Genomic DNA, 16,505 nt, shown 5'->3' with positions numbered 1-16,505 from the left:
ATATATTTTTTTTCACTTTTGTATGTAAATTTAGTTTAAGTTATTGAATTTTTTTTTTTTTTTTTTTTTTGATCACTTTCACTTCTTAATTCTAATTTTAATATATTTCTAATGAAATTTTAATAAAAAAAAATTTTAGTGTGTCTTACGTTATTAGTAGGAATATCATCCTTTCTGGAACCTCGGGCGGCTAGTGTTTGCTTCCACTCCCCTTTTGCTGCTCTACTCAGGTGCCTCGTTTCCCGTGGATTTTTTTGTTGGTTGGACCAGTAGATGTCTTCTCCTTTTTTCGTTGCAGGCTATCCTTGTAGTCCGAGTTACGCGATTTTAAAGTTATGGGTCTCGGTCGGTTGTCCTGCGGTTACGGGTGATTATCTGCGGCGGGCTGCTTTAGGCCGGCTTATGCGGAGAAAATAATTTTTTTTTATTATTTTCACACTCGTTTTTTTTTTACCGATTGCGGCGGGCTACTTTAGGCCGACTTATGCAATTTTACTGGGACGTTTACCGACTGATCCTTTTGACACTACTGGTCCCTGCTCGGGCGCCAGTTAATAAATTATAAATTTATTTTAGTTTTTAAAAAATATTTAAGAGCTGAGCTCTTTATTCATTCAATTATCTTTTTACACTGATACTTAAAATTGCAATACCTCTTATAAATAGTATTAAGCTGGTTTACATGATTCTTATTGATCAGCATTTCTTATGCTGTTTTACATATTTATTTGTTGATCAGCATTTCTTATGCTGGTTTACATATTTATTTATTGATCAGCATTTCTTATGCTGGTTTACATATTTATTTGTTGATCAGCATTTCTTATGCTGGTTTACATGTTTATTTGTTGATCAGCATTTCTTATGCTGGTTTACATATTTATTTATTGATCAGCATTTCTTATGCTGGTTTATATAATTATTTGTTGATCAGCATTTCTTATGCTGGTTTACATATTTATTTGTTGATCAGCATTTCTTATGCTGGTTTATATAATTATTTGTTGATCAGCATTTCTTATGCTGGTTTACATATTTATTTATTGATCAGCATTTCTATTATTTGGCACAGTAAAGTAAGCATAAATGATTTATAAGCATTTAGCTGCAATGTAAGCAGTCATGAAATATGCTGACTAAATATTGAAATATGATAACTGATATGAAATAACTAAATATTGAAATACGAAATCAGTACAACGAACTTGGTTAAATATGCTGACTAAATATTGAAATATGAATAAATGTTGCATTAACTTATATAGTACATAAATACATGCATACAAACTGCCATAGCCATAAATACATATGAAGCTGCGAGCACTTGCGACAGAAAAAATATTTCGATTTGCTATTGCTGTCGAGAATTTAGAACACATATTTACATACATATATTGATGCATACATATGTACGGAGCCGCGGCCACTCGACTTGACAAAAATTGAAGATTTACCAAATATTGGCAAATAATTCAACGCGAAATATTACAATATTGACTATTTTCGAATTGACGAGAAAATTGTCATATGGGCATATGAGCATATGAGCTCGAACTTAGTGTTATAGAATATTTTGGAATTTTCAGCGTCGTTGCGACTAAAAAAATCTGACCGCTGCGACTGCGCCTATGAATGTATTTTGTTCTTGCAGTCGCTAGGCTTATAATTTTAGCTTTGGAAACATACGCGTGCAGAGGCATAAAGCCAGTGCTTTGTGTGTGCTGTTGTATGTACATACATATGTATGTATATACTAATAAGCATAATTTTGCTGGGAGTCGAGAATGTATGTATATGTATGTACGGACATACATACAATAGGGCATCAATATGCCAATACGTGAGGTAGGTCATGGTTGCTTCAGTGCATTGAACTTTTGATTAATTGTTTAATACACGTGTATGTATACATGTACATACATATGTATGTAGTAAGAAACAGTTTAAACAGATTTTGTTACTAATCCAAATATACATACTTACGGTAACATACGAATATGCTTTTTCATCCTATAAAATATGTAAATATGGAGGATATCTTGGGTTTGTTAAAATTATTCTTTTATTTATTTTGAATATTAAAACTTGTATACAAACCATGCTTGTTACCTCCTGCAATAGGATGTGGATGAAAAATTACAGAACAGAAATAAAAACGTAATGCGTTCTCTGCGTAATGCCTCAAATGCCTTGCAAAATGCTGTCGGTCAATTTTATTTCAAGCAAATGTATAACAATGCCTATTTTCTTTTTGTACAAAAATAACAAATATATATGTATATGCAAATACATACGTTTCTTTGAAGTTTTCTTTTATTTATTTTAAATTTCAAAGTTGTATACTATCTATAAAATGCATACATATATTATTCCATGTAATAAATCTAAATTGAAAAAAATTTCGTTTGCAAAGGAGCAAATGAATGCATATTCAAATGTAAATATGTATGTAACACTAAGAATTGAAGATCCAATTGAACTTTTGCACAAACATAGCTAACATAATACATATACATATGTATGTATATATTGATATACATATATTTACATACATATGTCAAAATACCAAAGCACTTGTATGTAAAAATTTTCATCAAATTTGTATAGTTTTCAATTTACTAAAATGCACATACCAAGATGTGAGAGGTCGTTTTATAGTGCATTTTTTTAAATTAAATCAAAATATTAAAGTTACTTTGATTTGAAATGTTGGCGCATATAATAAATATTCAAATTATTCATCAATAATCATTTAGTTGAATAAATTTTCATTCATCAAGGGAACATACATATGTAGAAATGAACAAGCAAATTCTTTGCAAAATGCCGTCGGCTAATCGTCAATTTGATTTTCTACAGAAGCAAAAGCAGAGAACGTTATGATATACAGAGAACGTTCTCTGTGTGCAGAGCCAATATAGGAAGAGAGAATTCACTGCAATCAGCTCTGTTAAACCCCGGCCGCGGTTAGACTTCATTTTTGACAATTCACACCATTCGTAGCTCGTGAGACTTCTCTAGCAACACCAAAAGCGAACTCGCGAAGTTGAAGCAACAAAAGTTTCTCTGTATGAACGCGGTTTAAGCAACTAAGAAGAGAGTGTCAGAGTAGTTAGTTTTTCTAAAAAGAAATAAATGCTTGGACAAGTTAAAATAAGCAAGGAAGATTATAGAAAAAGAACATAGGGGAAATGCTGTTTTTTTTGTTTATTCGAATAAACAAATTCGTATTCAATATTTGAATATTCCGATAACTTTCTTTGATATACGAAATTTATGCCTCCCGCCAGAACTGATAAAATAATAATTGCCACTCTGTAATCATGTTTCGAATTATTGTGGCATTTTCATGTTGGATAAAAGTTTGCTTACTTATGTTAAAAAAATACATGTTAAAATAAATAAGTATGCCTATGTTATATTATATATTATTACATGTGGGTGCGTATGAGTTCATTCGGTTGTAATTATAGATATTTATTTATAGATAATATATAAACTCAAAGTTTCACATTGAAATAAATAATTTGTTGGCTAGTAACTTAATTAACAAATTTGTAAGAAAAGTAGAAAACACGAACAAAACTAAAAAGAACTTCAATACATAACAGTCCCAATAATAATAACATGCAGCACTGGCACAATACAAGCGTTTAATAGTAATCTCTATGTACGCTCTCTTCTCATAATGTTTTATGTTATATGGATGCACCCTGCAGGGAAAACATAAACTAATATAAATTAATTTTTGGTTTACAACTACATATTTTGTACGATTTCGCCATTTGTTCCAATTTCAAACATTTTCGTTAAATTTGTCCTGATTGTTTCATAGCCGAAAAGTAAATGCAACAAATCGACCTTCTCGAACATTGCGAATCTGCGACATTGTGACATTCATGTGGCGTGTATTGTTGCCAAATTTCTTTAATTATATTAAAATGCAATCAGTCAATTTAAGAAAAATGTAAAAATTAGAATTATTATGTGTGATTCAAGAATCGAACCAAGGGTATCCTGAGTGGTACGTAAATAAAATAAAATTGACTTTTACGTAATCGCCAGCAGTGCTACAACATACCGTTAACCGACTCTCAGCAATTTCGCAGACATCAACTGATTTGTTGACTTAACCGAAGTTATGACAGCGGTTTCTTAAGAAACCGATATTGTGCCATTACTCATGTTGATGCGTTGCCGTTTGAACAACGATTGATTGGATGAGTGGCCTCAATGACGTGGCAGTCAAATCTGCTCATCTACACAGTTTGTTCTAGGTATGACTTGACGAATTTTACACCGGTTCGTAATTATAGAATGGATTTCCCAGCAGGGTATTCTTATTTGGTGGTGCACATATACATACATGCATGGAGGAACAAGTTTACAAATACTCGTATTTGTAGATGAGTGTCGGCTAAAAGCGCCTCAACTGCAATCAGGGGTAGTTGACTGTTAGACTTTATCGCATGTCGAAGTTAGTTTGTGAGATCTCATTGAAAAGTATCGGACGTGTCTGCCGCGGTAATACCATATGTGCCTCGCAATTGTGGCGATAAGTAATTTTGAAAGGTACTTTGCCTTTCGCCGTATAACAAAAGCTATTACTATTTTTAAATGTACATATATATGTACGTGTACATACCTATGAGAGAAACTCAAGATAATAGTCCATACAGTTTGACGACTTAAAACAAAGTATACTATCAGCAGCTCAAATATGCGCGCGAAAGATTAGTAACCTCAAGTGAAAAAACATAGTTGTGTGTACAAGAGCATTCATATACATACATATGTACAAACTTATAGCAAAGTTGCAGTTGAAAGCTTCGAAAAAGATTCTAATTCTATCAATAAAATATTGAATTCGGTTCGGTTCTTAAAAAATATTCCATTTGTTCTCAGTGAAGTCAAAACAAATATGTATGGGTGTATCTAATCAATTGAAAGTGTTGAATCTTTGCTCTACTCAGACCTAGGCATAATTATTAAATAAAATGATGTACTTGTGTTGTTGTTCATAAGTAGCTATTTTATAATTCTTGCCGGTGCAAAGCGATAAGACGCTTAAACGATGTATGTATGCGTGTACATACATATGTATGTATGTAGGTCCACAAATTAATAATTTAATTCAAACCGAATGAGATGAACGATGTCGGGATATTTACTCATAATCCATGCAAATAGCTTGCATTGTGTTTCCCTGGACGTAGTGAATACATAATACATATGTACATATGTCTGCATGCCCAAATGTAGATACAAACACGAATGTAATCTAACATTCTTGGATACATATCATACGTAAATGTGTAGAATAGAGAGTCAAAATGTATTTCAATAAAAGAGGCCTTGAAGAAATATTAACTCTGTATGATCCGTATGCAGTGCATAATGAGAGAGCCGTCCAATACATTCAGCTTGATGAGAATGTGAGTAGAAGAGAGCGAGTTGTGGGACGAAGTAGCGTAAAATATAGGTAAAAACTTAAAAGTCTTAAACAATTGTTTGCATATTCAAACACCATATACCCTGTTGGGAAATATAAGGGAAGAAAGATTTAGTAATCTACAGGGCCGTAGAGAGCATATCCGGGCCCGGGGGAAAATCCGGGCCCTTTCAAATGATGTCTAATTCATATAAATACGTATAATCTCGAGTCCGGTCCCCTCTGAAAACCCCGGGCCCGGGGGAAAAAGTACCCGATACCACGTATTGGCATATTGATGCCCTATTGTATGTATGTCCGTACATACATATACATACATTCTCGACTCCCAGCAAAACTATGCTTATTAGTATATACATACATATGTATGTACATACAACAGCACACACAAAGCACTGGCTTTATGCCTCTGCACGCGTATGTTTCCAAAGCTAAAATTATAAGCCGAGCGACTGCAAGAACAAAATACATTCATAGGCGCAGTCGCAGCGGTCAGATTTTTTTAGTCGCAACGACGCTGAAAAATCCAAAATATTCTATAACAATAAGTTCGAGCTCATATGCTCATATGCCCATATGACAATTTTCTCGTCAATTCGAAAATAGTCAATATTGTAATATTTCGCGTTGAATTATTTGCCAATATTTGGTAAATCTTCAATTTTTGTCAAGTCGAGTGGCCGCGGCTCCGTACATATGTATGCATCAATATATGTATGTAAATATGTGTTCTAAATTCTCGACAGCAATAGCAAATCGAAATATTTTTTCTGTCGCAAGTGCTCGCAGCTTCATATGTATGTATTTATGTACTATATATGCGCGTTTGCTTTTGCATGTCCATAGGAACGATTTTTCATATGCAGATATTTATTTTATTGAGCTGAACGAATATATTGATATTGTAATGAAATCCTGTCAATTATATTATTGGTATATGTTTCTTTAAGATCCTCTCACCAAATAAATATTGTTATCCTTAAGAAAATGAAATACTATTTTTTTTAATTTTAATTTTTTATTTTTATTCACAAGTAATTTAAGTAATCTTATATGTACATGTATATATATTACAATGCTATAAATAATAGGTATTTACATTTCCTGAAATGAAAAAAAAAATATAAAATTGAGAAAGCACGAATTACGAAATTGTTCTCATACTATAACAATTTCTCACACGACTTCGATATTGACATCGATTAAGTCATTGCGATTTACCTGATTTTTAAAACACTACTCTCAATCCATCATGATTAAGAAAAAATTGTAGTGCTTAAAAATCTAGGCTCGGGTGCTAGCTGAAAGAGAAGAAAAAATAAAAAAGAAACCTGTAAAATAGACTAAAAAATAGAGAAAACCTGAAACGGAAAATACCTGTAAAATATATAAATAAAAAAAAAACCTGAAATATAGAAAAGTGGAAAACACTGAAATAAAAGAATAGGTATCATCATATGCAAAAGATAGCTAATAGATTATTAATTACCTGTGTGAACGGCGAATCTCTTTTCGTGGGGCCCTGGCTTACAACCTTCTTACAACCTACAGCTTTTTTAATTTATTTTGTAGTTTTCTTTCTTTGACTTTATTGACCTCATTTCGCAAGAGCCACTTTGCATTCTTGAATAAAAGGACAGTTAAGAGAAAATCTAATAGCTTCTCGCGATGATCTCTACACTCGCCAGATCCTACAAACCAGTCGGGAAACACTTTTTGTGTTTTTTCTTTTAGAGCGGACAACATTAAACACCTAAGACCTGAAATGTGGGCATATTTTGCGAAGAGCTGACGGTACCACACCATTTGGAGTCGACACACTTCGAAAACCCTGTCTTCAGGATTGACAAGCCTTAAATCGCTGTCATCCGTGAAGTTTTTTGATCTTATCAGGGCTTCTGAATGCAACTTCAGCTCCCCTTTTGTTTTCGTCATGGCGTGGGTGCACTTTTCACATTTCAACTTGCACAGCATTTTCTGGTAAATACCATAGCCTGTGAAGTAACGCTGCACTTGTACCTCAGCTTCATTACTTTCTTCAGCAAAATGTATGTCTTCCACATCAATCTCTTCTAAAACGAGATCCTCATTTCGCTGGTCTCCTACCTCTGTCTCAAGATGACGATCCTCGGGGCCTATATACCAATCTAAATTTAAATCGTCATCATCTGTACAATTAGAACCTTTCTTCTCAAATCTCTGGCGTAAAATTTTCATTGAGATCAGTCGCGCAACTATGTATTGAATTTCGTGAGCTGAGGGATGGGTATTCATACCCTGACTAGCTCGTATGCGATAAAAAAGTTTTCTAACGCATCTTGATTCATTTTCCCGGTGAAAATAAATTTGAGGGAGCTGTGCTCAATGAAAAGTTCCTCGCATAACATTTGCATCGCTGAAATCGTTATGCGGAAACCTTCGATGCACTGCACGCGTGCGTTTTCCGGCAACTGGAATGACCGCAAAAAATCTAGATGTTCATTCAATCTATCAATTTTTTTGCTGTCACCCCGCCTAATCGGACATTTTGAAGGATTTTTCGACTGGAATCTTTTTGCATCCAATTCATCGAACAGATCATTCATTTTTTTAACGAACATCTGTGTGGGCTTAGCGCATTTTATCACGTAGTCGTCACTGCCTAATAAATTTTGGGACAAGGCCATGTCGATACCAGAGGCTACCGAATTGCTCAGGACCTGAGTCGCGCGTGAAACGCTCATTTTATCCATAAAATTGGGATATATATGGGCCTCCGTTAGTTTCGGACAAATTTTAAAATGGGGATTCATTTGATCTATATCAAACAATTTTTCAATCACCTTGAAGCTTGTCACTCCATCTGATGTTAAGATGTCATATTTCATCAAGGTATTTCGGACGGACTTTATCAAGTGACAGTAATCGAACATGCAAAAAATTTTTGTGCCTTCGTGCACGTAAAAGGGGCTATCCTCATAAATCCCCAAAGATTTAAAGATACTACTGTTGGAGGGCCCTTGATCGCAAACTATACCTTTCAAATTTAACCCCATTTTTTTTAGTTGTGCGACATTTTTGTCCAAAATGGACATCAATGTCTCCGTACGTATACCACCACTGGAGATATAATACGAAAACACGTATTTCCATTTGGAGCACAATCCCTTAACCATAAAAAATAAACATTTATTCCCAATTTTGTTTTCGCGTTGACCTTCCCCATGGTCTACAAACCCATCGATAACATCTCTAGCTTTATTATAGCTCAAGTCCGACTTGATGATAATTTCATCGAATAATAGAACGCTTATGCGTTCGGTGTCGGACATATTTGAAACATTTTTTTCTAAATTATCACAGACATTGGCATCGAACCCCGGAACAACATATTTGATGGGGCGCCAACGCGAAAGGGATGATTTATGGGGCAAAGCAAAACCTAGATCGTCACGCATAAACGTATATGCTTTGGAGGACATATAATTGATGTTTTGAGCCAATGTCTTTTCCTCCTCGCTATAACGATTTTTTTGGCCACTGACGATCATTCTTGCGAAAGTTACAGCATCACTGCTTGAAGTTTCTTCCGCAAGAACTGCACGAGTACACAAATATTTATATTTTTGCAGTAGCTTCTCATTTTCTGCTTCTAACTCTTGAATTCTTTTTTTTAATTTTATTTCATTGCTCCGATAATAACGAGCAGCCTGAGCAAATCGTTCGCTACTGCTTGTGATTTCTAAGTCCTCACAGATGTTTTTGTTTTTGGGTACCTGCCTTGTTTCCTCTAGCATAGAATATTTTTCGAATTCTTCTAACGTGAGATCATTTGCTACACCTACACCTACTGTACGATTTACGTACACTTTAGTAACGGGCGGGCAAACCCAATCAGAGCCAGTACTAGGTGAGCGACTTCTAGTAACTGGCTCTAATCTTAAAGATGGAACAGCCCCATCTAAAACTTTATAACGAGTTACTTGCTCTGGACTAAAGTGGCGCTTACAAACATATAGCCTGTCAGAATCTGCTGGTTGCACGTTGCAAGCCAGGGCCCAACTAATTCGAGCCTCTCCTCGTCGAGGAAATTCGTACAACGTATGACCCTTTTCCACCACGCATCCTACCACGCAACAGCTCCGTTGCTTTTTTGGAATTGTACAGCTGTATGTAGGGTCATCGTCGTGCCCTATTAAGAAAATTTATTTTATAATATAATATAAACGTATAATAATTCAAAGAAGGTTATAGGCATGTTTTTATGATGGAACTCTCTTCCCACAGCCCCCAGGCCGCGCCGCCACTCTCATTCATCACTAATATAATCGAATATTGCTGAATGTACTTTAAATCTCTTCCTATTAGTCCCTACTCCTACTACTACTATTTTTACCTTACTTTCCTTTTAATACTTTATCTTTACTACTATCTGTAATTTTAATTTTAATTTTGATTTTACTGTTTATCTTTTTATGTAAACTATTCTTAAGGTCAATCATTGTAAAAATAACCTATGGTTGTATGTTTTGACTTAGTAATAATAAATAATAATAAATAAATAATATTTGCTTAAATTTAATCTAAACACTCTTAGTTTTCCCTATTTCCCACTATTTATAGCACACTCTAGACTTCACAATCCGCATAAGCTGTTCAAATGCAAAGTTCAAAAACGGTTTGAGATAGAAAATTAATAAAAATAATTTTGCTTGATATTTTTCTGATTGGTTGTTTTGATTTTATTCAACAAGGCATAGTAACGGATGCCGGGTATTGTAATATTATGGTTATTAATAAAAAATTATTTTCTATGAAATATATGCACATACACATTCAAAAATAATTTAAATTTCTTAACTTCCTCCACTTTCCTGCCTCAAAACTCTAATGCTACCAGTTAGCAAACCTCACCCTCAATAAAACCTATCCACCCTAATATTATATCAAATGTATGCAATAAAACCTATCCACCCTAATGTTATATCAAATGCATGCAATACATATGTAGGTATGTGTGTTTGATATTCTTGTAGGTTCGCTTTAGCGAAATATAAAAACACACATACCTACTTATGTATTGCGCAAAAACTTACCTAAACGAAGGGTGGGGATGGCACCCTTTTTCAAACATTGTCCCCCCACAACACATGCCTCAAAGTGTTTTACACACACAAATGAGTTGTGGGATGGAAGATGTTCCGTCCTGGCAATATGTAAATTCTCCCTCCATTTGTCTGCTAATATGGGGTCCTGTGGGAAAGAAAATAATTTCACTTCACTGTTTTTTAAATAACACCCGCGCACACGACACGTTCTGCTCATTTTTAAATCGAAAAAGTTTAAAAAAATTCGGAAAATCGAAAGCGTTTGAAAATTGCGCGACGTCAATCAAAAGTTTTTCTCAAACTAAAGTTCATTAGACTCTTTTGGTTTGACATGGAAATTTTGGCGCAAATTACGCAAAATCAATTCAAATTCAAAAATGAATTTTCATGCAAATAAAGAGACAAAAAGCACCTGTAACCTAACTTTGGTACAAAACGGAAAGTTTCCAAAAAAAAAGCTCTTAATTCTCAAAAGCTGTTAAATTTCTGCAGTTGAGCATATTTCTGTTAACGTTCTGTGAAAAATGTCGCTGTTGTGTACCACGCGCGCAAAACGAGTACCCCTGAAAAGTGCTGCCATTTCAGTCATTGAGACTTCTCTATATTTAACGTTCTCTGCAATTTGCTTATTAAAATCACTTGACTGCACATTTAAATTAAAAGAGAATAACCAGATCAAAGAAAACCCCATTTTAAAACTTACGACAAAAGCTTTGTATACAACTCGGAGATATGTTTTCGTTCTTACTCTTGGGCTGCAATCAAACAGAATGCACTCTGTTTTATGGAGCACGAGAGCACTTAGTCCCGATTTACATGAATGAAGCAACTGTCAAAAATTGCTTTAAGATAATAAATACGAATAAGAAGAGCAAAGCGTGTCGCCGAGTACGGGAGACAAAATCCCTTCTCTCTTCCCCGACCGTCCTTCGCCCTTGAACAAAATGTTTCCCTTCCAGATGTCTCCTCGTGTAAATCGGGTCTTGCTGACAGAAATTATGAGCGTCTGTCGAATATGTTAATCTTGCACCAATACACTTACACACACATATACGAGTATACCGTATGTACAAAAGTAAATTTCTACACATGCTCTATACATGTACAGAGATTCAGAGATAGGAAACAAGCTCTGACGCTGAAAACATAAAAATTCAGCCGTCCCCCTTCCCTCCAGTACTCAGCTGTTGCACTGGCTCTACCAATACGAGTGCAAGTGCAATGAATGAAACTAAATAAAAACAAAGGCAAATGGGAGAAATAGCAAAATAAAAATGCCAAAGTACGACGCATATATGCAAAAGTAATCAAAACAAAGATGACGAATGCTACGTACGAATGACGAAAGACGAAGTTTGTTAATTATAAGCATGCATAGGAAAAAATAAGCGCCCTTGATTCACCACTTCTCTGCTCGCTATGTTTGGGCTCTGCTCGCTTGACAAAAAAATTTGCATGTGAAAGTAACAACAAAGTTATTGAACATTTTTCATTACCAGTAACGATACGGTTCAAAAAACTTTCATTTTCAAGCCGTTGCAGCATCTGGGAACACACATTCACTCTCTGCTGAATGTTGGCGACGGAAAGTCTATGCGGAACCCATTTTCCCAGCTTTGAAACCTTTCCCAACTGAACCAGGTGCCTGTGAACCATGCGATGAATGGAACCTCTGAGCTATCATATCGACTGTCTAATTTGGCTCAGCTTCCACGAGTTCAAGTAAGGCGTCGGAGTTAAAGACTTCTGGACGTCCAGCGCGCGGGGCATCCTCCACGTCGCAGTTACCACTTCGGAATTTTGAAAACCACTTTTGCACAGTCCTTACACTTACGGTATCCTCTCCGTGAACAGTGTTTATTTCACTTTCACTTTTATAAAAAAAAAAGAGGTTGTCTGTAAAGTCGGTTTACTGACGATAGTTTAACGTGACAACATCATAATTTCATCCAATTTCAAAACAAAATTTAAATTTTATTTGTTTGATAGATATTTTGTATGGATATAGAGGAGGAGGTAAATGGAATTGCAATGGAATAAGTCAAGTTACATTTACACAAACGTGAAAAATGACGAAACATTTATCAAATTCATGAAAGATATCTTCAATTTCGATTGTGCATCAGACGTTAATAAGTCAACAACACTAAGAGGCATCATCATCGATTTGACTTTCTCAAGACACGTTACACTTGAAACACTCCCTTTCATTTCCTATTTTTCCTATCATCGTTTATTCTCAACAGAGAAATGGTTCATTACCATGCACACAGGAAGAAGGCATATAATCGAGAGTATGCGGTATATGTCGGACGTGTTTTTCTAATCGCTCTGTATTTTTGCTATACAAAAGTTATTTCGACATAATATAAAATGGCATTTTAGTGTTAATATCAAAAATTAAAAGACAGTGACTTTAAGCTATATTTATTATAGTCTGAACTAAATTCAAATTAGTGTAAATAAAAAACTAAATAAAAAACAAGACAAATATGCCGTGTGTATGTGGACAAAAAGTTGATCGTCCTCAACCGAAAGTGCAGTGTGCTGAATGTCAAGAGTTCTTTCACCTTGATTGTGTTGGTTTACTACAGGCAGATGTAGATTTCTTGCTCTCATCTGATAAACCGTATCTCTGCAAGACCTGCTCTGCTGATAGACGCTCTTCCATTAGGTGTCAAACATTATCAGTACTTTCGGCCGAAACAAAAAATAATAATCATGATGATACAAATGTGCACAATAATAAGCAACAAATTACATTGCTTGTTGTTGTTAAAGAACTAGCTGCGCTTAGAACGGAAAACAGTCGCATACTATCTGCTGTAAATGCTCTGCGTGAAGAAAAAAAACAAACAATGCAAAAATCAGATGATCTTCTTGCAGAAATTCGCTCATTGCATTCTAAGCTTGAAGCAAAAGATGTCGCTCTCGCTACATTAACAACTGAGGTAAAAAATCTCAAAAGCATTGTTGCTAACTCTGCTAGCGTTCTCGGTAGTGGAAATTCAAAATATGCGAGCTCCTTGCTCTCTCCTCTTTCTGTTCGTTGTCCGCCTACTGACCATGAAAACAATGCGCTGAACTCTGCTGCTACGTCTAATGAGCTACAAGTGGTCCCAATATTTAAATGGCTACACTTGTCATCATTCTCGCCCAATGTCAATGAAACTGATATTTTGACTTATGTGTCGAAGCATGCTGAAATTGAAACTAAGTCTTTGGTATGCTACAAACTTGTTAAAAAAGATACGGAATTAAATACACTTAGAAAAATTAATTTTAAATTGGGAGTATCAGAATGCTCTTTTGAAAAGGTGCTCAATGCGGACATATGGCCAGAGAGTGTAAAAATCCGACCTTTTCATTTTTTTCAAAAAAACGATTCACCAAAGCATCAGCAATAAAAAATTGTGCTCTCAATAATGGCCAAAAAAATTTAAAATTGTACTTTCAAAATGTTTCTGGATTGAGAACTAAATCTAATCAACTTTTAGCGTTTAGTTCGCACATGGACTATGATATTTTTGTTCTCATCGAGACATGGTTAAATGAGAACTTTTTCGATAATGAGTTTTTTGATCCAAATTTATACCATGTCTATCGTAAAGACCGTGATGTCGAGAAAACTGGTCTCTGCAGAGGTGGAGGGGTTTTAATAGCTGTTCAACGGAAGTATAGCTCATCACTAGTATCTCTGAAAAACAATGATACACTCCTGGATCAGCTGTGTGTCTCTGTGCATGGTGCTTCAAATATATTGATTTGTGCGTCATATATTCCTCCGTCAAGTATTGATACACTGTATAAAGCACATGTGGATAATGTTTTAGCTCTAACCTCAAATAATGGCAACTTTTGTGTTCTTGGGGACTTCAATCTGAGTAATATTGAATGGTCTAGTTTAGATGATAGTACTGCATTATGTCCTAACAATGTTAGTAGTATATCTGAAATTTATTTGATTGATAATTTTTTAAGTTTTGGACTGGTTCAGATAAATAATTTCTCAAATAGTCTTTCTCGAATTCTCGATCTCATTTTCATTACTGACAATATAAATTTTTCTTTAATTGAATGTGTAGACCCTCTGTCTACTCCTGGTCTGCATCATGTACCACTTGTCCTTCATATAGAATTCTATGAGTTTAATGATTTTTATTTTGAGAATGTGACTTCCAATTTTTGTTTTAAAAACTTTGATTTTAATATAATTAATTCAGCAGTTGATATTATAGACTGGGATTCTTTATTTACTGGGGTTGAAGTTGCCAATTGTTATGATATTTTCAAGCATAATATAAATGATATCTGTAAAAATAATATACCAGTGATAAATAGGACTAGTTATAGAGTACCGTGGCATACCAAGGAACTGAGAAAACTAAAAAATTTGAGAAATAAATATTTCAAAAAGTTTAAGTTTTCTCATTCCTTCACAGATAAAGATAAATATCTACAGTTCTCTAGAGAACTTAAATCTTTGGATAGGGACTTAAAGCGAAATTATATTCTCAAGTTCGAATCGGACATTAAATCAAATCCTAGTTCCTTCTGGCGTTATGTTAGATCTAGGAAATCATGCTCAAGTATTCCTTCGGTTGTCTTCTATAACGAAACTCAAGCACATACTTCTACAGATGCAGCCAATCTTTTCGCAGATTTTTTTTGTTCAAATTTTCAAGTAGACTCTGATTTAATTGATGAGTTTCATTCGAGCATGAATTCCTCAATCAATATTGGCTCGTTAACTTTTACGCTTTCTGATATCGAAGATGGAATTCGGCAACTCAAAACATCAACAAAAACTGATGTAGATGGGCTATCTTCGTATCTTCTTAAAAACTGCTCTGCAATTGCCTATCCACTTTTGTTAATGTTTAACAAATCCCTTGATCGAGGAGAATTCATAGATGCCTGGAAAGTAACAACCATTAATCCAGTATTCAAAAGTGGAAATAAAAACAATATTGCTAATTATAGACCAATTGCCAAATTATCCACGGTATCAAAATTATTTGAATTAATAGTGAAAGATAAAATCTATTTCGTAGTTAGTCGTTATATTTCAGTAGACCAACATGGCTTCATGAAAGGTAGATCTACTGTTTCAAATCTTGCTGTGTTCTCTGAATATTGTATATCATCGTTTAAAAAAAAAACTCAAGTTGATGCTGTGTACACAGACTTTTCAAAAGCATTTGATAAGGTTAATCACAGGGTTTTAATTTCCAAATTGAGTGCCATAGGATTCCATTCCACTCTTTTAAAATGGATTAAATCCTATCTCTCCTCTCGGAAATGTGTTTTTAATGTTGATGGTGTGTCATCTATTTCTTTCATTGCGTCCTCTGGTGTACCTCAGGGAAGTATACTGGGCCCCTTACTTTTTATACTTTTTATTAATGACATTTCTAGTTGTTTTAATAACGCAAATTTTCTCTTGTATGCCGATGATTTAAAGATATACTCGAGGATTGCAAGTACAGTGGACTCTTTAAACCTTCAATCTGATCTAGATAACGTTGATTCTTGGTGTAAAAGAAATAAGTTAGATTTAAATATAAGCAAGTGTTTTTATATTTCTTATTCTAAATCTTGTTCTCTTATACCCACTTCCTACCACATTTGTGGTTCTAGCTTATCTCATCGAAGTGAAATTACTGATCTTGGTGTGGTATTTGATTCTAAATTCTCTTTTCAAAAACATTTTAATCACACTATTTCAAAGTCTTATTCCGTACTTGCGTTTATTCGACGTTTTAGTTCAGACTTTGTTGATCCATATACTCTAAAGTTGTTGTATACGTCTCTGGTGCGTTCCAAGTTGGAATATGCCGTCTTTATTTGGAGACCATATTATGCTTGTCATATTAGTAGGTTTGAACGTGTCCAGAAAGCTTTTGTGCGTTATGCATTGCGTTCTTTAAATTTCACTGATCCAATTCCATCCTATAAAAGTCGGT

At 34.6% G+C, this 16,505-nt stretch overlaps 1 protein-coding gene across 8 annotated transcripts in view; it reads left to right on the top strand.

The window, feature by feature from the left end:
* Positions 1-4,435: 4,435 nt before the first annotated feature.
* The window catches only part of LOC128862684 (ATP-binding cassette sub-family G member 4), a 35,876-nt gene continuing 23,806 nt past the window's right edge, over positions 4,436-16,505 (top strand). For 3 of the 8 annotated variants that reach the window (XM_054101334.1, XM_054101335.1, XM_054101336.1), the window contains exon 1: positions 4,436-4,572. The gene's annotated coding sequence lies outside the window, so the exon portion shown is untranslated. The other 5 variants (XM_054101341.1, XM_054101337.1, XM_054101339.1 and 2 more) reach the window with 4 other exon arrangements.

This window comes from Anastrepha ludens, chromosome 5 (genome assembly GCF_028408465.1).
Source record: "Anastrepha ludens isolate Willacy chromosome 5, idAnaLude1.1, whole genome shotgun sequence".
NCBI lineage: Eukaryota > Metazoa > Arthropoda > Insecta > Diptera > Tephritidae > Anastrepha > Anastrepha ludens.
Note: the sequence above shows the minus strand (reverse complement) of the source record. Positions and strands in the feature narration are given on the sequence as shown.